At 36.9% G+C, this 24,523-nt stretch overlaps 2 long non-coding RNA genes across 2 annotated transcripts in view; one reads left to right on the top strand and one right to left on the bottom strand.

Annotated features, from left to right (window-relative positions):
- Nucleotides 1-21,090, bottom strand: part of LOC145685970 (uncharacterized) — a 76,619-nt gene extending 55,529 nt beyond the window's left edge. Inside the window, exons 1-2 of the long non-coding RNA XR_014131503.1 lie at nt 21,034-21,090; nt 19,153-19,546 (exon numbers count right to left, since the gene is read on the bottom strand). This is a non-coding gene — a long non-coding RNA (uncharacterized LOC145685970). The remainder of the gene's footprint in view (nt 1-19,152; nt 19,547-21,033) is intronic.
- Nucleotides 16,887-22,253, top strand: LOC145685969 (uncharacterized). Its single transcript, XR_014131502.1, has 2 exons — nt 16,887-17,018; nt 21,350-22,253. It is a non-coding gene; the product is annotated as an uncharacterized LOC145685969 (long non-coding RNA).
- The last annotated feature ends 2,270 nt before the right edge of the window (nt 22,254-24,523 follow it).

Below are 24,523 nucleotides of genomic sequence, written 5' to 3'. Positions count from 1 at the left end.
CCAAGCACCAGAGATGAACACTCTACCACTGAGCCACCGCCCCCCTGTACTAAAAGAATCACAAATGGAACTTACTACATAAAAGTAGAATTCATTTCGGTACCACTGTAGTAAAGAGAGAAGGACCTCAACAGAGTCAACACCTGTCTACGCAAATGATACTTATTAATCATCAGCTTTTTTACTCTCATTTACCTAACTGAATACCACACAATTAGCGTACTATAACTATACTATTGCATGACTGTCTCATAACTATTTTTCTCTGAACTTTCTATATCTTTTAGTGTTTTTTTACTTTCGATGGAAGAAATTATAGTGATCATTTGAGACTGGATGTTAGACAAAATGTCTATTCTTTAATATTAAAAATATGATCAAAAATAACGTTCTAAAGTTTATATTGGGGGTTATACTTTCAATTTAAGAAAATTTTGTTTTGCTTATTTCGCCCATTCCTGACTAAATAATTGCTTTAGTGCCTAATGTTGCCGACTTTATAAACATTTTCTTCAAAATAAGACTTTATTGGGAAAAATATATAGTTTAGTGTTTCAAGAAATGATACTGCCTCTTCCAATAAATATAACTCCTGTCTGTAGTAATAAGATATCGTAAAACTGTAGACTGCTATGTGTACTGATAAAGCGCTGAAAAATTTTTCACTGGTGTACTTACTGATAAAATATATAAAATTTGGACTGTTATATGTGGTAATAAAGTGCTGTATAGAATGCATTTACTAACTACACATGAAATACATGTCAAACTTTGTTTTTCTATGTACAGTAAAAGAAGATATTAAGAAACGGATATGTTTCTACATTCTTTGAACATTATCTATGACGAATTTTTTTTATTTGTATTGAGTATTTATTTACATTATTTCGGGTTGTTTTAGTGCCTATTTTATTGCCGATTGTCTATTTTCCTGCCTATTTTCTAGGTTTGTAATGCTTAACAAACAGGTCTCTAGTGATCATTAAAAAATCTAATTCGAGATATCAATTGACTCACACATTTCATTAACTATAGATATTGAAAAATTGATTTCTGGGGGTCTGTCCGTTTATGTAGTTGTAAGATATTCACTTGCGTAGAGGCGATACTGTTCAACGTATCGATACCAAAATTTAAACATTGAAGCTTTTGTAAGATCCCCTAGGGAGTGTTTTTCTAAGCTTTTTAGCCGCACAAATAAAGTTAGTTTACTAAACTCAGAAAATTAACATTTGCAATTTTCTCAAACGTGGATTTAACGATCTGGTTCATATTTCATAAACCAATATTTCAGTCGTTTCTGTAGGAAAAATCGAGAAAGAGTAGGTATACTTTATTTTTGGAGGTGAGTTTTGCGGACAATTTTCTTAAAAAACAGAATAGGTGATTTTGTTCATATTTCGTAAATAAATACGAGAAAAGTCAAGTCTTTTGGAAAAAGGTACATTTATTGTAATGATAGAAAACTGAAACATAGATTGGTTTTCTACATAATCTCCCTGAACTTCAACGCACATTTCTCAAAGTTTCACAATTTTTTTAATCCGTCGGAAGAATGTGTTTTGGTTGCACCTGCAACCAAGTTTGCAACGCATCAATGACTTCTGCATCGGGCGCAAATCTTGTTTCCCTGAGCGTTTCCTTCGATGATGTAAGATGGAATACGCTGAACCATGACTGATATATAAAGTATTAGTGATTTCGTTCACTGTGATTGGTCTGTTTTCCATCGCCATACCCTTAAGGACTTGCAAATTGTCCTCAGTCGTTGACGTGAATGGCCGGCCCGGTCTTTCCTCGTCACAAAAAGTTCTTCTCTGTTTGAAACGCTATATTCATTCGTATATCTTGCTCCGCGATAAGCAGCTTTCGCTATACCAACTGCGCTCCCATTCGACGAATAATTTCCGCAGGTTTAACACTTTTAGCGAATCACTACCCTCATTTCCTTCTTGGTGCAAATCGACAATGGAGCTGCCATGTTTAAAGGTCTGCTACACTCCAACGACTAACCCGGTAATAAGAGTGACACGTTGCATAGAAGTGTTGCACTTAACACTAATTCAACGTTGGATACTAGCAGTGTTACCAAGCCCTAGTTCGAGAATTGCAGAAGTGCCTTTACTTTTTGATTTGCCTTTATTTAGTTAACAACCCGACAATATGATATAACTAATTTGTCTCAAAAAAAAAAAAAACAAGGGGGTGGTTATATTGGGGACGCGTGTTCCAGAACAACTATCTCAAAACTGACTAAGGTGATATTGTTCATATGCCATTAATAGTGTAGATTAGATAGACTAGATGAGTTAACCTAACAATATAGCGTAAGTCATTTGCCATGAATAAATTCACAAATGGTAGTTTATACATGGAGGTGAGTTTTTCTTTAAAAACAAAAGCTACCCAGATTATTTTGTTCCTAAGTCGTTACTCACTCTACAATGTTGCGCAAACCACTTGTAACGAAATTGTATATAACGGTAATTTCCTTTGATTTATTTATTTATTATTTATTTTATTTCCAAAAATAATTCCAGACATAGCTGAACGCCAGTTTACACTGGAATATCTAACAAATGTAAGATATAATAACATAATGGAATAATAATAATAATAATAATAATAATAATAATAATAATAATAATAATAATAATAATAATAATAATAATAATAATAATAATAATGTGTAATATACATTTAGACTATATATAGTGTGTTATTAATGCTTTTTCATTCTGAAGCAGAACTTTCAGTTCCATTTCTGCATTTAAAACTACAGCACCCATGAAAAAGCCTTGTCCTCCAAGAAAAGCTTTCTGGGTACACCCCTGTGCTATGGTCATCACAAAAAAAGAAGAAGTAAAATCCTTTTGGGCAACATCATGATAATATTTCCTTCGCTTGGGAATCTAAAGAATTAACTTTTAGAAAGGGTAAATATACTTAGAACGCACCATTTAAAACTAGATTAGGCGAGTCGGTGACAGGTGTCTTTCAGTGATCTTTGTCTCAAACTTGCAACACTGTGTGTTGATATTCGGAGTTGCAGCTTTCAGTAGCTGAAGTATTGATGTTTATTGTGGTGGCCGTAGTACACTTCTGTTTCCCGCCTACAGTTTCTAAGCAATAAATTCCCTCTGCTGCAGTGTATTTGGATGACAATTGTTAACCGCGCGCCTATGTACCTAACTAACTAACTAACTCTATGGCCTATGGAACCCGGAGGTTCAATGCCGCGTTCACAAAAGCTCTCCACTGACTTCTATCCTTAGCTAACTGCATCCAGTTTCTACTTTGTATTCCAATCTCTGCAAGATCCATCTTAATATTGTCCTCCCATCTGCGTCTACGTCTTCCTAATGGTCGTTTTCCGATTGGTCTTCCAGTCAAGACTTTGAAAGCGTTTCTACTTTCTTCCATTCTAGCTACATGACCCGCCCACCTAAGCCTCCTAGACTTGACGACCATAAGAATGTTGGGTAGACCATATAAATTATGTAGTTCCTCGTTATGAAGTTTCCGCCATTACCCATTCCCGTTCCTCTTGGGTCCGAATATTCGTCTCAGGATCTTGTTCTCAAATACTTTCAGTCTATGTTCTTGTCTCAGAGTAAGTGACCATGTTTCGCAGCCATACAGAACAACGGGCATAATTATCGTTTTGTATATTTTAAGCTTCAAATTCCTCGAAAGAATTCGCGACGACAAGAGATTTTGAACCGAATAGTAACACGAATTCCCTGCTTTGAGTCGACATTTAATTTCTTCGTGAATATGATTTTCCTCTGTAAATACTGATCCTAGATATTTGAAACTATCCACTTCATCAAAAGTATTATTTAATATTTTAACGCATCCATAATTTGCTGTATTCCGGTCCCGACGCACTTCCATGTATTTAGTTTTCTCTGCATTTACTTCTAAACCCATGTCCCTGCAAGCGTTTAATAAGATCTGTGCATTTCTTTCTATTGTTCTCCTATCATCCCCTATTAAATTTACATCATCAGCATATGCCATAACCTGGTGAATACCGTTCAACTCTAGGCCCTGGTTGCCATCTTTGATTTTCCTTATAGCGTATTCCAAAACAAAGTTAAATAATAATGGCGACAACGCATCTCCTTGTTTCAGGCCATTTTCGACGTGAAAGCTCGTGGACAAAAATTTTCCTACCCGGACTTTACTTTGGGATTCATTTAAACATATCTTAATTAATCTAATTAGCTTTCTCGGTATTCCGAGTTCTGTAAGAACGTTGTATAATGTTTCTCTCCTAACCGAGTCGTACGCCTTTCTAAAATCAATAAATAGTTGATGTACCGGGGTATTGTATTACCCACTTTTTTTCGAGTATTTGGCGGATGGTAAATATTTGGTCAATAGTTGATCGATTTCGTCTAAATCCGCACTGATAATCTCCAATAATTTCATCTGCGTATGGGGTCAGTCTTGCTAACAGAATATTTGAAAGGATTTTATAGGATGTTGACAGAAGAGAAATGCCTCGATAATTATTACAGTCAGTTTTGTCGCCTTTCTTGTGAATTGGAACAATGATTGATTCTTTCCACTCTTGTGGCAATTCCTCCTTGTTCCAAATAAGGAGAATGAGTTTGTGTACCTTGTTCCACAATTTTTCGCCTCCAGCTAAAATTAACTCAGCAGGAATTTCATCTACACCCGGAGATTTGTGTTTCTTTAATTTCTTTATAGCAGTTTCTACTTCTATTCGGTTGGGTTCTGGAATATTCGGTTCTGCGGTGTGTATCACCTTTTCTCCATGCACACTAGTTTTTGGTTGCGTGTTAAGCAAATCGTCAAAGAAATCTTTCCATCTATTTAAGATCCTATCCGTGTCAATGAGAACTGTACCGTCAGATTTCTTTAGTATATAAGCACGAGGTTGATAGCCTTTCTTAAATTCGTTGATTCCCTTATATATGTCCCGGATGTTTTTATTTTTACTATTATCTTCAAGTTCCTTAATTTTAGCTTTCAAAAATCGCGTTTCTTTGTTCTAAAAGTTTTGGAAGTTTCCCGCCTGATATCTGCGAACTTTTGTGTAGTTATTTCATTCGGATTTTGTAGCCAGCGTAATTTTGCCTGTTTTCTCTTCTCTGCTAGTTTTATGCATTCCTGGTCGAACCATGGTTTGTTCCTACGTATTTCCGCGTCTCCCAATTTTTCTTTTGCTGAAATTTTAATGCTATCTCTAATTTCAATCCAGGTATCCTCAACACTAGTGCACTCCAAATCTTCTAAAGCCGAGAATCTATTCGAAACTTCAATCTGGTATTTCTCTCTTACCTGACTCTCTTCTAATTTCTTTAAATTGAATCTCTCGGTTTTCGGACAATGAATATTACCTTTATTCAACGATAACCACTCCCGTATTATCGCTGCTACCAGGTAGTGGTCAGTGTCACAATCAGCCCCTCTAAACGACCGGACATCAATTATGCTAGATTGCCTTCTTCCTATGTACCTAACAAGTAAAATATTAAAACGCTGCAAGACAAAGACAACAAAAGGTAAGAATGTTGTTGTTCTGCAGTGGCTTGAGGAGGAAGAGGAGGAGTTGAAAGTGTGTTCTTATGAGACTGATCATGGAATTTATCACTTAATAGCAAGTGATCACAACACTGATTCGCAACAAAATGACCGATGGTCATATTTTTTGATCTTGTAAGATATGTGCAATTATTGCACTTTGCATCCTGAAATTCAATACTAGTTCACCTCAATTGTCACGAATGAGTTGTTTTGGATGACATTACCCGGAAAATGATTAAACCTGAGACGAAACATGTATTTCCCAAGTTTTAGTTGGATTTAGGAAGAGGGTCAGACTCTAGCTGTTACTTGGTGTTGAGGAAAAGGGAATTGTCGATCTTGAGAAGCCATCAGGTCCAGAAGACGTTGCCATGTTTGTGGAAGAGGATGAGACAAAACTACAAGGAAGTGATGTTTGAAATGTAAGAGATGAATGTGTGTTGAACATCACTAAGACATTTGTGTAACATGCTCGGAATCAGTTTAGTAATTATAAAACAAAAGTCCGTTATGTTCAGTAGAATACCGTTTACAATCAAAACTATAACCTGTGATTAACATTTTATCAAATAATTGAAAGAATCGTCATTTAAATATGATTATAAACTTATTCTAGATACACTTTAATGGGTGAGTGACACCAGTCACCCACTCGCCTAATTGTGCAACACAAACATGCGCTCCTAACGCAGGCTTAAACAAATAATATGATTTTCACAAAATTGTGGCTTGTCTACTTGTTGTCCCGAGCTCTTCAGCGTGTATTAAAGATTTAATTGAATTTGAAGAGAAATGCCATAATTGTAACGTCACGAACTTCTACCATGTGAATGGAATCATACCTTAGACAAGCCGAAAATGGAGCATAAAAAGAATGTCTAACATCAAAGTAATATATTTTAATAGGGTTTTAAGAAATGATTAATATGTGTGCTTGCAAATTATTCCTATACTCGGATAAAAAGGGAAAGCTCACTTTTTGACCAATGAAGATCTGGATTCATGTGTTCAAAAGTCTGACGATATCGTAAGGAGTTTGTTCACATACTGAAGGTTAAAATCTGGATATCTTTTAGAGGAGATCTTGTAAACCTAGGTTTCAAAATCTTGTTCAAAGCATATACAAATTATTATTAGAGCTATGTTATCACTGCAGTTGCCGTATTGCCGTATTTACTCCACATTCATGAAGAAGATATTTAAAAAAATGTAGCATCTAGTCATTAAGAATGTGCAAATAATAATGATGTTTATTTCCTTCTATGAGAGAGCGAAACTCATGGTACATGAAACGCTTTAACACTATCATGCGTTTTCATGCAGCATTACCCATACTCTACTGTCTCTGAGGTGAAACACTTCTGTTTATTAATTGCCATGCTCTTGTTAGTTGTTACTTAACATAATATACGTACATTAAAACAAGCATTGTATACGACTGATCATGGCACATGTTTCCCCCCGCTATACATAATGTATCTATCAACTTGTATCTATGTGTATCAACTTGTATCTATCAACAATGTATCTATCAGCCAATCGCTGACACAAAGCTTTATTAGTAGCCGTGAGAAGCTGATTCTTTCGTGGTAATCGTCTGCAATGCTCAGGAGAGTAATGCTCCCGGAAGTACGTTTTTCGCCCGCTATTCTAGCCAGCTGTTTTGCGCGCTATCCTAGCCAGTTGTTTTAAGTTGGTCACAAAATTTATATCATGGAGTACAAGGAGAACAAAACGAGCCGTGCGGGGCTTCTAACCCGTTCCTACTGCTACTACTACTTATCTGCACAAAAGTAAGTAAATCACTTTTTTTAGTATTATTTTCATATTATTTTAATTTAAAAAGTGTTATAAAAATGTAAAAAAAATAACTTTCCTCGGGCCGGGTTTTAACTTACGCCAAAAAGCGATTTTCGTAACTAGCATATAGCGCTGGTCCTCTCGGCCACAAAGACCGACAACAACAATCGTTTGATTTCTGCTATTTGACTGCAACGTGGCCAGAAATGGATACCGCCAACCAATCAGAATTGTTTTTTTCGTTCCTACTTCCGGGAGCATTGCTCTCCTGAGCTACTCCTCTGCAAAGATTCAGAAACTGCAACAATTTCTGCCGAGTTTGAAAATTATGTTGCATGAACACTCATAGGTCTTCTCGTAAAGTGCTTCTAGGCTAGGAGCTTATCCCGTCAATTCTTATAACGTACTTATACTTCCATGTTAAACCATACTTCGTTCTCACGATCAACAGCCATTGAAGGTAGAGATATACAATGAAGTTAGTAACATCGTCAAGTGTGAAACTATGGACGTGCACAAACACTGATCATTTTTGCCTTTCCCTTAGATATCTTTTTTGAACCACTTGACATGTTGTTTCCATACGACTAACTAACACACACTGTGTAGTTGACTGCAATGGATCAACTTCAATCAGTGATCTTTAGCAACGTGGTACTATTTTCGCTCGCTGTTCAAAGGAGAAAATATAAGCGTTCCGAAATGTTTCTTAATCATATATATGACTAGTCCAATCAAATCAATCAACTAATAGTGTAATATCTGGAATATGGAAGGTACACTTAATAATTTGTATATCGAAATTCAGTTTATAAGCTTGTTGTGCAGTGATGGCGCGTGACATCATCCAACTATAGCGTCCTGGTCATTAGGTTTGGGTGTTTGATTTGATTAGATGAATGTAGTTTATTATACAAAGACTGATTGTAGATCGGAACGTTCATTGTAGAGCTACTTTCAAATTAATGTTCCAATATTAAACAGTTTATGTCAATAAGAGGCATGATCCTAGTGCAACACCAATTTCTGTTTTTTCAAACTATTCGTTTGTTTTCCACTAGAAATTCGTTTTTGTTTATTTTCTCCAAAACATGCATTGGATTTTACATTCATGTATATCACTTTGTTCATCTCAATAAGATATAGTGATTAGTGTGCGTTTTCTTAGATCAACAGCGTCTTATGAAGATTGCTGGAGGCCAAGATTGTTCGTATTTTTCAGTTTTTTATTAGTATATTAGCATACAATTTATTAAAAAGAATGTGTTTCCAAACTCAGGGGAGAGGAATTGTTGAATTTGTAATATACGTATGTTCTTATTCCACATTGTGAACAATTTTCCTTGATTCTTTAAACCTTTTGTTATGAAAATAGATTTATTTGTTGAGAATAGGTGCACTTCAAATAAAGGAATGTTAAGTCCTTATACAGAAAATTGAGGTCTAACCAGTATTTTACTTTGAATTTTTGATTAGTTATAAATTTCATTAAACCTCTTAATTAAGTGTGAAAATATTCTAAAAATACTTGGTTGTAATTGCAGCGTGTCTAGCAAGCTTCTACCATTCTACTCAACCTACAGTTCTGTGTCTGTCCGTCTGTCCAATCCACAATATCTCTCAAGAAATGTATCCGATTTAAATAAAACGTTGTGTGCGCCTTCGTCAAAATTTCCGAAATAACCATGTTGTATGAAGTTGCAATCATCAAGAATAAGCGTGTAAGATCCACCTGTTGTTGCAAGTTCGCACATTTACATTGGAAATAATTGTTTCGTGTAAATTACGTAAAACATATTGTTCCGTAACCCATCCCAGAGGTTCCGGATTCGATTCCCGACGATGTACACAAGGAAGATTTTATTTATTTATTTTTTTTCCTTACAATTATTGTTGTAGTCTCAAGGCTCGAAGAGCACGCTGTAATTTCTCTTTTTTTTCTTTCTGTTAATAATAAATGATGGCACAAGGCAAATGTCCTTTCCTACCCAAGCTTCCGCAAAGCTAGTTAATATTTCACTTCTGGATTCCTTTATTCTCTTCCTGTCTGTCCTAACTTCCCTATAGGTCTGCATTCTTAAAGAATGCTGAAGTATTGATCTAATGTTCCTGTTTGGTTGTCTACAAGGAAGTCATAACTTGCTGAGCTACGTATCTTCCGTATTTATGATTTGTTGCTGCATTTAGGTTTTGCTTGCTTACACGTCAGAATTTCTACCGGGTTTGGTGCCCGCTCGTATGGTCAATCCCCGGACATGTTTTGCAAAAGATCAAGCTGACGTTGGGCTTCATGACGTATGTGGGAGGTGCCAGTTTGGACACCATCGTCCCATGTTCGGATTAGGAGGAGGAGAGAGGCGGAGTTTGAACCAAACCCCGGAAACGAACGATGAACAAAATCAGGAGGATGAGGAACGATCGGGGTCTTTTGACGATTAGTGCATGAAGGTGAGATCGCACGCTGAAGGATCTTTGCTACGATGGAACTACATCAAACTATAAAGGTAAATCACCGCAGAAACAATCAGGAACGAACACACCAAAACTCTCTCGAAGTTTGTTAAAGTCAAATCTTGTCTTAACCTTTTCCTTAACGTTTGCCGTGCCAATTATCTAAAACCAATCCAAATTGCATTTTATTTCTAGAATTAGTAAATTCAAGCTACATCTCAGAGTTATGAAGAAAATGGTAATTTATAAGTATTTCAACTTAAGATTAGAGTCTGTCTATCATAAGAAATTCAGCTAAATAAGGACAACATTACCCTTTCTCCTATCCGAAGATTGGTAATGTTTCATGGTGGAAAGATGCTGTTGTTTGATCTCTGTTGTGCCTCCCGTTTAACTTAAGTTGGCTTGAAATTTTAACTTATTACGAGAAATTGTGTCTCTATATCGTGTTGCTTTTATTGTAGTCCATATTATTTGGTGTATTGTTCTGAATTGTTTTTGCATGCCTCTGTTTATTTATTGTTTTCTTTTTAATTATTTATGTTGCGACATTTTGCTCAGAATTGTGAATTATATGATGATTTGTGTGACAATTTAGACTTGACCGAATATTTTGAACCCATAGCGTCTTCATCCCCTGGTAAGATTCATTTTACTCGACAGTGTTTGGATCGCGTTAAGCGTAACTTACAATTCAGTCAGTCTCTCTCCGATATCGAGTACCCATCGAGTTGTGCTTCCTCTAGTTTTGTGATAGATTCTGATATGGCGGTAGGGGGTACTCACGAGAACATGGGCTTGCTTAGCCACATACTCCGTCCGGAACCTTTCTTTGGGCGCATGGGTGACGATGCGGCGCGATATGTGGACCAGTTTGAAGTATTAGCTCAAGTAAATAACTGGCCTGATGCCAAGAAAAAGTGGATATTAGGGTCTCTTTTAAAAGGGCCAGCGTCCTACTGGTTCGACACTGTTTCTAAACAGCCTGATTTCCCGGACATGACCTACGATCAATTTAAAAATAAGTTCAAGGACGCGTTCAACAATGTGCTGTTACCTCAGCTTACCGAACACGAGATGAGGAGTAGGGAACAGGCATCCAACGAATCTGTTCTTTCCTATGTATACGCGAAGCGTAACCTAATTCTCAGAAATGACAAGGATGCTCCCGTTCAAAAACAAGTACAGTTGATCATTGACGGGTTAATTCCTGAATATATGAAAGTAGCAATAAAGAAGAAATATGATTCTGTAGAACAATTAGTGCGGGATTTGCTTGATGAAGAAAAGGCTCGTGTTTTACTTGAAAGGAAATCGATAGAAAAGTTGATGAAGCAGAATCCTTTTCTTTCATATTCTGCTTCTCAGCTTAATCCTCCAGACAATGTTGGAATTCAGCCTGATGCTGTTGTGCAGAATCAGCACGCTCAGGTTTCCGCGCGGACTTTGCCCGATGCTGCCTCAGCTCCGAAGGCGGCAACGGATGACTTTAAAGAACAGCTGTCAGCTATTCAAAAGCAACTGACACAGCTTTCTTTGCAAGGCCAGTCTTCGAACAAAAGTAATAGCTCACGTAATAATTTTCGCCGTAATGGCAATAATAATAGTAACCGAGGTAGACGTAATTTCCAACAGCGTCAAAACAATACTCAGCAGCGGCCTTCACGTGGGAATCAGGACAATAGTAGTAATAATAATAGTAATCAATCCAACAGGCGTACTGTTATATGTTATAAGTGTGGTAAGGAGAATCACCTTGCTGCACATTGTTTGAGTGCTTTAAACTGATTGGTAGGGTTGATGAAAAAGGGCCATCGACTCTCAAGCGTTTCAAAGTCCCTCTGCAGATTGATAAGGCTCTTCCCCATGTTTTGATACAGTTAAATGGTAAGGAAGGCCCCATCCTCTTAGATAGCGGGTCGCAAGTCTCATGTATCTCTGCACAGATGCTTCCATGTAAAGCAAAAATTTTGCCTACTAATAGCGTTTTGAGAGGGGTTACGGGGAAGACGTTACCTGTTAACAAGATAGCTTTAGTTCGATTCCGGCTTGGGTCGGAAGTATTTTGCCATCCTTTTAGAGTAATTCCTAGTTATCCCCATCCCCCTCTTTTGGGTCAAGATTTTCTACTTGCGCATGAGGCAGATATAGATCAAAAAAGTTGTACGTTGGAAATTACTAGATTTGGGAGAATCCCGCCCGCCACTTTACCGCACTCCGAGAGTGTTAACATTATTTCCTCTGATTTAGCTACTCTTGTTACTCCTGTTTTTAAGGTAGCGGCATCTACTTGGTTGCCCCCCCGCGCTAAAGTTTGTGTACCTGTTCGTAAGTTTTATGATTTAATTGGATCCAGAGATTGGCTGCGGCCCACGACTTTTATTTCAGGGGTGGCTAACCTATTAGTGCAGGAGTGCAAAGTTGATACAGTTAATTCTCTTATTTGGGTTTCTAACCCCACCAATAGAGGATATTTGTTGTGGAAAAACAAAATTTTAGGGCAAGCAGTGGACGAACAAACCGAAATTTTCTGCACAAACGTAACGCTTAGTCATGGTCCTCAGACAGCTGAGAACCCTAAATTTGATTGTAAACGTGTTGATGTAAATCCTGCGCTTTCTGAAGCAGAGAAACAGCAATTTTATGACCTCATCTCGGAATTTAAAGACGTGTTTAGTTGGTCCCCTGAGGATTTTTCTCAGGCCAGAGATTATGAACACGATATTCAGCTTAAAGACCCCCAACCCGTGAACGTTAAGCCGTATGTAATCCCGTACCATCTCCGGGATGCTGTTAACGAGCAGATAGAGTTATTGTTAAAACAAGACGCCATTCGGTCTTGTCGATCCCCATGGAATTCGCCCATTACATTGGTGCGTAAGAAGAATGGCTCATTTCGATTTATTGTGGACCTCAGATCTGTGAATTCTCACGTTATCGCCCCGACCTTTCCGGTCCCGGCGATGCAAGATATTCTGGAACGGTCTAGTGGCCATAAATTTGTCAATAGTTGTGATCTCACCTCTGGATTCTACCAAATTAAACTCACTAAAAGAAGTCAATTGATTACTGCTTTCTCTGTTCCTGGTGAGAAACAATATTGTTTCAAAGTTTTACCTATGGGCCTGGTGTCTAGTCCAGGGGCATTGAATGATTTAATGAAACTTACGCTGCAAGGTCTAGAAAAGTATTCCGTCTATTACTATTTGGACGATATAGTGTGGAGTGGGGACACATTGGAGGAAGTTTTGGCAACCACCCGTAAGCTATTTGAGAGGTTAAGGGATCGAGGTCTCAAGCTATCCCCAGAGAAGACCAAACTGGGCCACTTTTCGTTGGAGTTATTGGGGCACACCGTCTCCCAACAAGGGATTTCAATCTCTGATAGGATTACGGATTCTATTCGTAAATACAAGAGGCCGAAAACGCAGAAACAACTTAAGAGTTTTCTAGGGTTGTGTTCTTTTGTTCGAACGTACATTAAGGACTTTTCAAGTAGAGCGGAACCCCTTCAGATGCTTCTTAAGAAGAATGTGCCTTTTAGATGGGGTGTTGCGCAGCAACAGGCTTTTGATAACATGAAGGAGGCGGTAATATCTGCCCCGACCTTAATGCGTTTTCATCCGAATAGGGATGTGTATGTTTTCTGTGATGCGAGTCTCCGCGGCCTGAGCGGGGCCATCCTCCAACCTGAATCAGATAAAGAAGAGGCTCCCTTGGTCCCAATAGCCTTTTGTAGTAGAGCAGTTGGTCCCCATGAAAGACGCTATCACCCCCTAGATCTGGAACTTTCTGCAATTGTGTTCACGTTACGGCGTTTTAAATACTTTTTATTGGGCCGTCATTTCTATTTAAAAACGGATTGTCGCTCTCTGACCTATCTCCGGCAAACTAAGAACGTAGCTAAGTTCGCACGTATATTGGCAGAACTGGAACAATATAACTACACCATCTCACACGTGCCAGGGAGAATGAACACCTTAGTGGACACACTTTCACGTAATGTCGACTGTGAACGCGACATTGTTGACGAAGAAAGGAATCTTCAGGATCCCCGTGTGTTTTTTGTCCAGTTGGATGAGAAGTTGAAGGATGAACAGTGGAAGGACCCCTACTTCACCGAGATCATCGCCTTTTTGGAAGGGAAGACGTCGCAGGATTATGCTATCGAAAGGAAAGCCTTATGTTATGAGCTGAAGGACGGTGTTCTACATCGTAAGCATCGGCTTCCATCCGGGACGCAGCTACTGCCAGTTATCCCAGTATCACTGCGTGACAGAGTGTTCCAGTCTGCGCACGAGTCGACGTTTGGAGCTTCGCATTCTGGGTACGGTAAGACGTACCAGATGCTGTTAAAGACGGTCTATTTTCCCTTTATGAAGCAGTACGTGGCTGATCGTTGTAGGAGGTGTCAGATATGTCAGCGTTTCAAGAAGCCACCGGGGAAACCACCAGGAATTCTCCAGACGATGCCCTCTGTGCCCCAACCTTTCTACCGCGTGGGAATTGACATTTCTGGACCATACTCTGACGCTAATATTTTAAGGCACAAATACTTAGCTATAGCCGTTGATTATAATACTCGATACGTCGTGACGGCTACTTTGGGTGACCAATCTGCATCTACACTTGCCGACTTTCTGTATCAGAATGTGTTCTTAAAGTTTGGACTTTGCAAAGAAATTTTGGTGGATCGCTCCACCGCCTTTACAGCGTCATTATTTCAAGAATTGTGCAGTATTTTGGGGGTGGAAATTAAGTTTGTCAACCCCTATCAACATCAAACAGCGGGTCTGGTCGAGGTGACCGTTAAGAACTTAGAAGCTCTCTTAAAACGCAAGTTAGATCCGTCCAACCAGGGTAGTTGGGTTGAACATGTACCTGCTATCACTTTTTCACACAATATTACTATTAATCATTCGACTTCTTTTTCGCCTTTTTACTTGCTTTTTGGTTTTAACCCGTACTTAGAGCATCAAGCTATTATCAATGGTCCATGTTTACACGTTTCGAATGAAGATCGGTTAGCAGTATTACAGGATGTACGCGAGAAGGCGCAGGACAAACTATTCGATCGCTTTCGTACTTCTGAGAAGTCGTATAATCAACATCACACTCCTGTTAAATATAATGTCGGCCAACGAGTCTGGATTTTTGATCCTACTAGACGCCGTGGACACGCGAAGGCCTTTTCAGGACAATATTTTGGACCAGGTGTTATCGTCCGCATGGATAACGCTAATGCGTACTTCGTTAAGTATAAGACGCCGAAGGGGCGAGAAAAGATTGAATCTATTGTGGTGACCAGACTTAAGTCCTATTACCCGGATGACCCACCACCTGAGGAAGAAGACCTACAACGTTCCGATGATGTGTTACATATTAATAAGCAAGATTTATGTGTGAAGGACGAACGAAATTTGGATTTGCAACAGCTGACTTTGACTACAACGTTGCACGAACCCATGCAGTTTATGGATGTTGTTGACGTGACAAACCTACCGTCACTCTCGGCGTTGGCCTATAAACCTGGAATTGTTAAACCGTTATACAACATCAATGATGAAATTAATGACAAGGTTAAAATTTACTATGGAGACATTGTTAAATTGAAATGTGACGTTGTTGTTAATGCTGCCAACGAGACGCTCACTCCTCTTTCTGGAGTGGATGGTGCAATACATAGAGCCGCTGGTGAACAACTAGCTGAAATGTGTAGGAAAATTGGTTCCATAAAACCGGGAGAAGCGAAAATTTCTCCGGGGTTTAATCTACCAGCAGAGCACGTAATATTTACCTGTGCACCTAGGAATAATGACAAGCGTATTTTGAAGCGTTGTTATGTAAATTGTTTGCAGCGAGCAATTGAAAATAATTGTCGTACATTATCTTTTCCATGTCTTGGCACGGGTGCGTTTGGTTTCGACAAGCGCCAAGCCGTGAAGGTAGCCTTATCCAGTGTACGCAATATATTAGAGACAAATCTAACTGATTTTGACGCTATTGTGTTTTGTCTATATGACAAGGACAATAAAATGATATATGAAGACAATCTACCTGTGTATTTCCCCAAAGATATTAGATGTGGTTAGTCAAAAAAAAAAAAAAACTTATTTTAACGTTAGTTCAATATATAATTCCTTAGAGATTTTCCTCCTTATCTCTGAGAAACCATATGGAGAGTTAAGCGTTTTACCAATCTCATACAGTTCCTCTTAGTGTATACGACCGATGACTTGTCTATACTTTAGTTCGCCTGGGAGGAGTTTTGAAGTTCCTTACCTGCAAGAGAACAAATACCTCGGATTAGACTTAGTAGTATATGTGCAAGAGATAATTGTTACCTATATTATCTATACACCTTTATACCTATATTATTTGATATGATAAACCTAGGTTTTATTATCTTAGGGCATTGGCCAAGCCCTGATAAATCAGAATTTGACGTTTTGTATACCAGATTTGACAATTGCGCGCAAATACTTATTTGACTTATTAATTTACCTATATAGGATATATTTTTCCTGGATTTGTTTTTTTTCCCTGATTTGGACATAATTTACTGAAATTAGACATTTTAAACATCATATGTCATACTCTCCATGACATACTATCATCTTAAAACTGATAATATAGTGTTTAGTGTTGATCCTGTTAATGCGTTAATGTGTTGACTGTTGTTGTTAATGTGTATGAATTTATCAGAATGTGAGTATTAGAGTAGACATGTTGAACTTCGTACTTGGAGTTTATTTATTATGATGAGAATATATTATTATTTTTTTTTAATTCCTTGTTGGAATTGCATAGTTGTGTATATTCGTTTTTTCACTGTTTATTTGATTTTTTTTTTTTTTTTTGACGCTTGATTCGAGCCATGAGCGTCTACATTTTAGTCGAATGAACGATTAGTCTAAATGTATGAGTTATTTTGGTGTATATACATACATTCATATACATATATATATATATATATATATATGTTTTCTCGAGGCAACTAATGGCTATTGTGGTACAAGCTTTGTTATTAGTATTACTATTATCACTACTATGTGTTTTTTTTCGTATTTTTTTTCCAGACGTTCCTGGGTTTTACTTTATTATCCGTTGCTTTGGCGTCCCTAGATGTATCGATATCTAGCGGCTTTTATTTTTCCCAACTGCATGGACATGTGCTATATCAGTATGCTGTGCCCTTACTATTTAATGTGAGTTTTGAATTTCCTAAGCCTATTTCTGCGTCTTCTTTGTTTAAGTCATTGCATTGTAATGTGAATTCAACCTATCCCGTTCAAATATGTAGTTTGGCTTCAAGTTTAGATGCCTTGCATACTCATCTAGCTAACAATTTGTTAACGATAAATGAACCTTATAGGCTTCATGGACATACAAGAACTACCCGTTCTATTTTTAATGCTGTGGGCTCTCTCTTTTCTTGGTGTTGTGGAGTTGCTACTCACAGTCAACTTTCAGTTTACCAGCAGAAGCAGGATAAAATACAGGCTACAGTTCTCGAATTACGCCAACAACTATTACGTAACTCTATTTTTATTCAAAACGCCTCAGCGGAACTGACGAATTTTCAATCGAAATTGGGCAAGGATTATCAGAAAATGGAAACCTTTTCAAAAACACTTTTAGACCAATCTAAGATACTTGCTAAAACTTTACAAGATTACGTTGATAAGGACCAGTTAGAGACCTTCTCTATTTTGGGAGAAATTTTTCAATTATCTATGCACATTTTAAAATTGGTAGATTTACAACGTTATCAAACTTCAATGCAAAGCTGTAGACTTGGTAAATTAGACCCTATTTTAATACCTTATGATGTTTTAGAAGCTGAGTTAAGGACTCTGGAAGAATCGTTAGTACCTAAGCGTTTGCTTTTGGCTATACCTAGATCTAACATCGATATTTATTACACAGTAAAATTATTGTCCTGTAACATTTTTGATTCACATATTTTGGCACATCTTAAAGTTCCACTGCGTGAACGTGATGCAGTGTTTAAACTTTATTCAGTCAAAGCTATTCCTTTTGGATACCATAACCAAACTTGTTCTATTAGCATTTCCCCTAGCTATGTTGTTTTTCAGTCTCAAATTTTTGCTCTCCCTATTGTTGGATCTGACTTACTCTATTGCGATTTACAGACCTCTAATTTGTGTAAGATTCCGTCGCACATTGCTGTCTCTTCGCAATTGGCGCGTTGCCTTTATAAGGGTTTTTTCGGAACAACTGTCAACGATATTTTATCAGCCTGTTCTTATATCTGTCACGACAATAACCACAGTCAGCTTTTGGAACTTGAACCCCATACGTTTGTTTTGACGCACCCGCCCTCTACTCTACAGTTAGTCTCCGCAGGGAATACCACTCTTTTGGATGTTTCGACCAAAGCCAAATATGGATCTTTGTTAATCTCCTTGCCTTGTGACGTTACCTTAAGAGTTTCCGATCACTTATTCGCTAAGGCAGTGTTCCCCTGTTTCCAGAATCATTTCACTTCTCCGACTGTATTGCATCTCTTTCCCGCATTTTTGACTGCCAACAGTTTTGTGCATCTAAATCAAAAGTTTAAGTCTCATGAGGTTTTTAATAGCTCAAAGTTATTGAATTTAAATTGGAGGTTTACAGTTCCGCATTTAAATTTGTCATCCTACTCTGTAGTTCCAACACAGTCGTTTACGCCTATCTACTATCGTGAGAATTTTGTACCTACACTCCTAGTTTGTTGGAACGTACTTCTAACCTTAGCTATTGGGTATCTGCTTTATCGGCACGATTTTTTTCTGTGCGCTCTATGTTTTCGCAAAGCTAGAGCAGACCATGTCTCCTTCGATCAGGATGTCTTATGGATTATTGTTCACATAGTGGAGATTTCGTTACTTCTATTGGCACTTTTTTTACTTTTTAAATTGTATAAACGTCGTATTGCCTTTAGACGCAATATTCATTTACCTCGCCGAAATAGTCTGCCTCCCCCTCCCCCCGCTGCTTCCGCAGACAGTCAACGTACGACTGTTACCGTTTCTAACCCTGGTTCATATTTGAACGATTATGTCCCGTATTTCTAAGTTTCCTAATTTTAGTTGCCTTTTATGCACGTCTGGAATAAAACAATTATGACCTAATAGTAATTTTAGTCTATATTTGTGATGTTTTGTTAATACTGTGTAACTATGTATATTCGATGAATATTTATTTATGTACATACATGTATATATAAATATATTAATGATTTGCATTAGTTATTATTTTAGTTTTTTTTCTTCGATATGCTATATTCTCTACGACAATAAGCCATTAGCAATTATGTTATGTTATTGAAGCTGATACCTTTTTTTTTCCTTCCTTTGAGTGAGTATGGCTTTTCTTCGTTTGTACTCCCCGGCTTCTTCGTCTCGCATTTTAGTAACGACGGAATAATGTCGCCTTGGCCACATTTTATTAGTACGCCTACAGTACATTGTGTTAGTGTTGTTTACTTATTAGTCAATATGGAAGACCTATATTATTTAATTACATGCTACGACTATAATTAAAGGATCTACGACAGAGTGATTAGTTGTTATTTATGGTTGGGTTAAATAAGTTGTTAGTAGAACCACTAACGTTAATCGATTTATTTTCGCATGCATTTTATACAAATCGTCTTTTTTTAGTAAATTGTTAGTATATACGTTAGTAGGTGGCCAGTTCCCTTTTCCTTCCTCGGCGTTGTCTGCATTACCTGTGGAGAGAAGAGAGTATTATTAGTGCACTAATATTTCGAGATTTTCAATATATATTATATTTGTTATGGAGCAAGCACTACTTATGGAAGTTATATTTGCATACATTTTTATGAACTTAGCACTTATGTGCGTGTTGCTATTGTTAGTAACCGAATATACTATTTGTACTTCGACATTGTGGATTTTTTTTTCACTTTATTTATATACGTTATATAGAATTGTATACGGATCTACATTATCGTGCTTATGGTAGTTATATACTGTTATGTTTTAAGTTTTGGATGTTTGATTTTTACACTAGTTACCATTTAATTCTGTGTTGGACTTTGTTTTCGGATACTTGGACTTTCTGTGTACCTTTGTACATCGTTTTTAAATTTCGCATGTATTCCGTGACATTGCTACCTTTTTTTTTTTTTTTTGGCAACCTCAATATACCCCCGAAGATATTACTTACATACATTCTAGAAGATTTCGCTGACGCCTGAGATTTCATTTGTTACACTTTACACACTTTAATGCCATCTGATCTCGAATTTCAACCTTTCTACTTTTCGCATATGCCGTGGTTCCTTAGTCCGTGTTTAGATATAGTTAGGACGGTGTGGTCTATCGTTTCTGAACTGCATGCTGCTTCAAGAAGCGAGTCAGCCCGCTATAAGGCTTAAGAATCGTCGGACATCGTAGGCCCAAATACCCTGCGATCTTCCTTTTATTCAGGTGCAGTTTAGAAACCCTTCCCCCATCGCGTTATTCCACCAACATCTGCTATTTGTCTTTCACTAGTTAGATTAGCCCGTTTTTTTTAAATTTTGGTTTTGTTTCTTCTTTTTAGAGAATATTTTTTTTTTTAAATATATGCTTATTATTTTATTCATATCTATTATTTGATTACTTTCAATTTTCTATATCCGTACCGTTGAGTATCCGGTACGTTGACTCATGCCGGTATATCCTCAGTGCAAGGCTAATTTACCTCCTACCCATATCGATTCCCTCCCTACAAATATAACCTTCTACCCCTTGGTTTTCATGTACCCTTTATCTTATTCACTCCCATAATGTATTTTTTCCCCTGTACATATATTTTTCAAATCCTCTTGATATACTTGGCCTACTCGCCCACCTCATTTTTTTCCAGTACGTCTCCCAACCTGTTATTATCGTGCTGTTTTTTTTTCCCCTTCGCTTCCTACCCTATTCCTTCGCACGTTTGTAAATCATTATTTTCTTATTATCACTCCATTTTGATTCCTTTTTACGCCTTGCTACTTTAATTATTTTTAGTTTGCACTTATGGGCGTTGCTTACGTCGTATTTTCCCACGACTGACGCTATGTTAATATTAAAGTTCATTCGCACATATACGTTATTTTCACTTTAAATATATGTTTTAAACCTTATACCTTGTTTTTATGTCACGTTAGTTATTTCTTATACATATATATATACATATTTATAATTATATTTATGCATTACTTACACTCTTTTTTTTTCTCCTCTTCTGGACGCATGCCGCTGCCCGCAGCTACAAATATTCAATGTTGCCAGACACATTATGAGGCCTCCTTTTCGATTCACCTGGAAAAGAATCGACTCTTTTTTCCCGTTCCACGCAGTCACTTAGTGCAGCATTCCAGTACAACCTGCATGTTCTGAATTCGACCGACAGAGTGTGTTCCCGTTTTGAGGTGCTGTCTAGTGCTGCAATCTGGCGTCACCAGGTTGTACTACGTTCGCTATACTTCGCTCTTTCATTTACGTATTGTTTGAAATGATATATTTAAAATTTATTTTAGTTTTTTGCAGATCTTATGGTTCGGCTTTTCCATCCATGTATTCTGGAAAATCCTGCACATTATTTTTGGGGGCGGGCATGTTCCGTAACCCATCCCAGAGGTTCCGGATTCGATTCCCGACGATGTACACAAGGAAGATTTTATTTATTTATTTTTTTTTCCTTACAATTATTGTTGTAGTCTCAAGGCTCGAAGAGCACGCTGTAATTTCTCTTTTTTTTCTTTCTGTTAATAATAAATGATGGCACAAGGCAAATGTCCTTTCCTACCCAAGCTTCCGCAAAGCTAGTTAATATTTCACTTCTGGATTCCTTTATTCTCTTCCTGTCTGTCCTAACTTCCCTATAGGTCTGCATTCTTAAAGAATGCTGAAGTATTGATCTAATGTTCCTGTTTGGTTGTCTACAAGGAAGTCATAACTTGCTGAGCTACGTATCTTCCGTATTTATGATTTGTTGCTGCATTTAGGTTTTGCTTGCTTACACGTCAGAATTTCTACCGGGTTTGGTGCCCGCTCGTATGGTCAATCCCCGGACATGTTTTGCAAAAGATCAAGCTGACGTTGGGCTTCATGACGTATGTGGGAGGTGCCAGTTTGGACACCATCGTCCCATGTTCGGATTAGGAGGAGGAGAGAGGCGGAGTTTGAACCAAACCCCGGAAACGAACGATGAACAAAATCAGGAGGATGAGGAACGATCGGGGTCTTTTGACGATTAGTGCATGAAGGTGAGATCGCACGCTGAAGGATCTTTGCTACGATGGAACTACATCAAACTATAAAGGTAAATCACCGCAGAAACAATCAGGAACGAACACACCAAAACTCTCTCGAAGTTTGTTAAAGTCAAATCTTGTCTTAACCTTTTCCTTAACGTTTGCCGTGCCAATTATCTAAAACCAATCCAAATTGCATTTTATTTCTAGAATTAGTAAATTCAAGCTACATCTCAGAGTTATGAAGAAAATGGTAATTTATAAGTATTTCAACTTAAGATTAGAGTCTGTCTATCATAAGAAATTCAGCTAAATAAGGACAACATTACCCTTTCTCCTATCCGAAGATTGGTAATGTTTCAATATGATAGTTTCATAAAATGTATTGCATGCGTTCTTTAGAGCATTCTGAAAATTCTTCTAGTATACGGTTTAAGCCGGTCAAATACAAATCAGTTTAAAGGGAGAGAAATTCCCAAATTTCGCGGTTTCTTTGTGCAAGTAATATGAAAAGACAATATTTTCTCTGATAACCACCACAATTATTCAATTTTGATGCTACATGATGTGTATTTTCTTTCAGAATTCACAATCGCTCCACTGCTTGTGGTTTAAATATGTTTAAATATGTGTGTTTAAATGTGGGGTACTTAAAAGATAATTCACCCTACCCCACATTTGAAAATGTTTTGTACGATAATTTTCTTTAATATGTATAATTTTTGAAGGAATTCGTCGCTAATAATCCCACTCCAAGGAGTTAAAATTTGATGAGAATAAGAGGTGAATTCAACTATTCACCTTCGAACTTATAAACGAAGATGCAGCACGATTACTTCTTTAATTAAAAAAAAAACTCCAATTTGGTGCAATATATTTCTGAAGCTTCACAATCTTCTCCAATACTTTAGTTTGAAACCAATCTCAAATGACGCTGTACATTTAAGTTCTCGCACCCTCTATGAGCAGTATTTAAAAAAATATGTCCCATAAAAGCGTTTGTAAATAATTTTGAACTTTAGAAGTTGGTGTTGTTGGGAAATGCATTTCATGAAGATTTCTCAAAAGCCCAATCTCTAGTTTTGAAATCAGTCAATGAAGAAATAATTAGTTCACTTCCAACCATCAGTTTAGAAAAGAACTGTGTTTCAAGAAAAAATCCTATTTTGTAAAGTTCAATGAAATTAGTACGGGATGGGGCGATGAAAATCTCAAGCTAAAACAAAATCGATCGCTTACACATTACACACTACCATAAGTAATGCACATGTTCTATGTTACGTTTGCTGAAATCAATGTCAATTTGAATTGATAATTTATTTATTTCCACTGTCTACCAATAAGTGTTATGAACACTCTTGCATGGTAATAAATATTATGTGCCCAATTTAATTGAAATTCAGCAGTTTTTCACCATTAGATTTCTTAGTATTGTAATGCACAGTTTTCGTATTTTGTATTCAAATATGGAAAACTTGTGTACATAAAAATTTATATCTTGTATACATGAAAATCATTATTTTTCTCGATTAGGTTAGATGAGTTGCTTCTTTAAGATACTTTTTTCAAATTTATTTAATTAGTATACTCAAATTGTTTCGAGTTAAGGTTTAGTTTGCAGGATACGCAGTATAAATCAGATTAAAAGATTCTAATACATGTTGTGCTCTTGACAAATAACGATTGCTAATTACAATTATGGACTACTAATTGTTTAATAAACTTCTCTAGAACGCTTATATCCAATTTCTCATTATTTTCTGGGTTATGTTTATTTCTTTTAGTTAATACAATGGTAACAGATGAATCTTCATTAAATAAGAATAAATGAAGATGAATTGGCGTTAGATGTTAAGTACGAAGTATGGTTTCATACACAAAACTGTTCTTTCAAGAAACAACACTTCATGGACTTCCTGAAATTGTGAGAAAGGGTCATTCCATTTTTGAAAGGTAATTAATAGTACTTGACTTCGTAATATTTTAATTAATCTATACTTCCTACATCTTAATATTAATATGACATCCTTATAAAGCATCATATGATATTAAAATAGATTTTACGACCTTAAAAGAAATGATCCCACAAATGTCGTAAGGGACCATGGTGACTCGGGGCCGTGCACTGAGCGCAAGCAAGAAAAACAAGTTGACCTTGAAGAGTTGGAAAGTAGCACCTTGCATAACACAATAATAATAATAATAATAATAATAATAATAATAATAATAATAATAATAATAATAATAATAATAATAATAATAATCTCCTAAAAACTTACTTATGCTCACAAAAAATCATCTAATTTTAAGTTATAACAAATAGATCACGATCAATATTACTGAAAGTAAATTTTAAAGAACACATATCACAGAAGCGTTTTAGCCTGTTACGGACATATTTTATCAGATCTTAAAATAGCCATCATAGCCAGATATTTTCACTATAATATGTACTAA

The sequence above is a fragment of the Thermobia domestica genome, chromosome 5 (genome assembly GCF_964235325.1).
Source record: "Thermobia domestica chromosome 5, izTheDome1.hap1.1, whole genome shotgun sequence".
Classification (NCBI taxonomy): Eukaryota; Metazoa; Arthropoda; class Insecta; order Zygentoma; family Lepismatidae; genus Thermobia; species Thermobia domestica.
The sequence above is the reverse complement of the archived record's forward strand: the minus strand, read 5'-3'. Positions and strand labels throughout refer to the sequence as shown.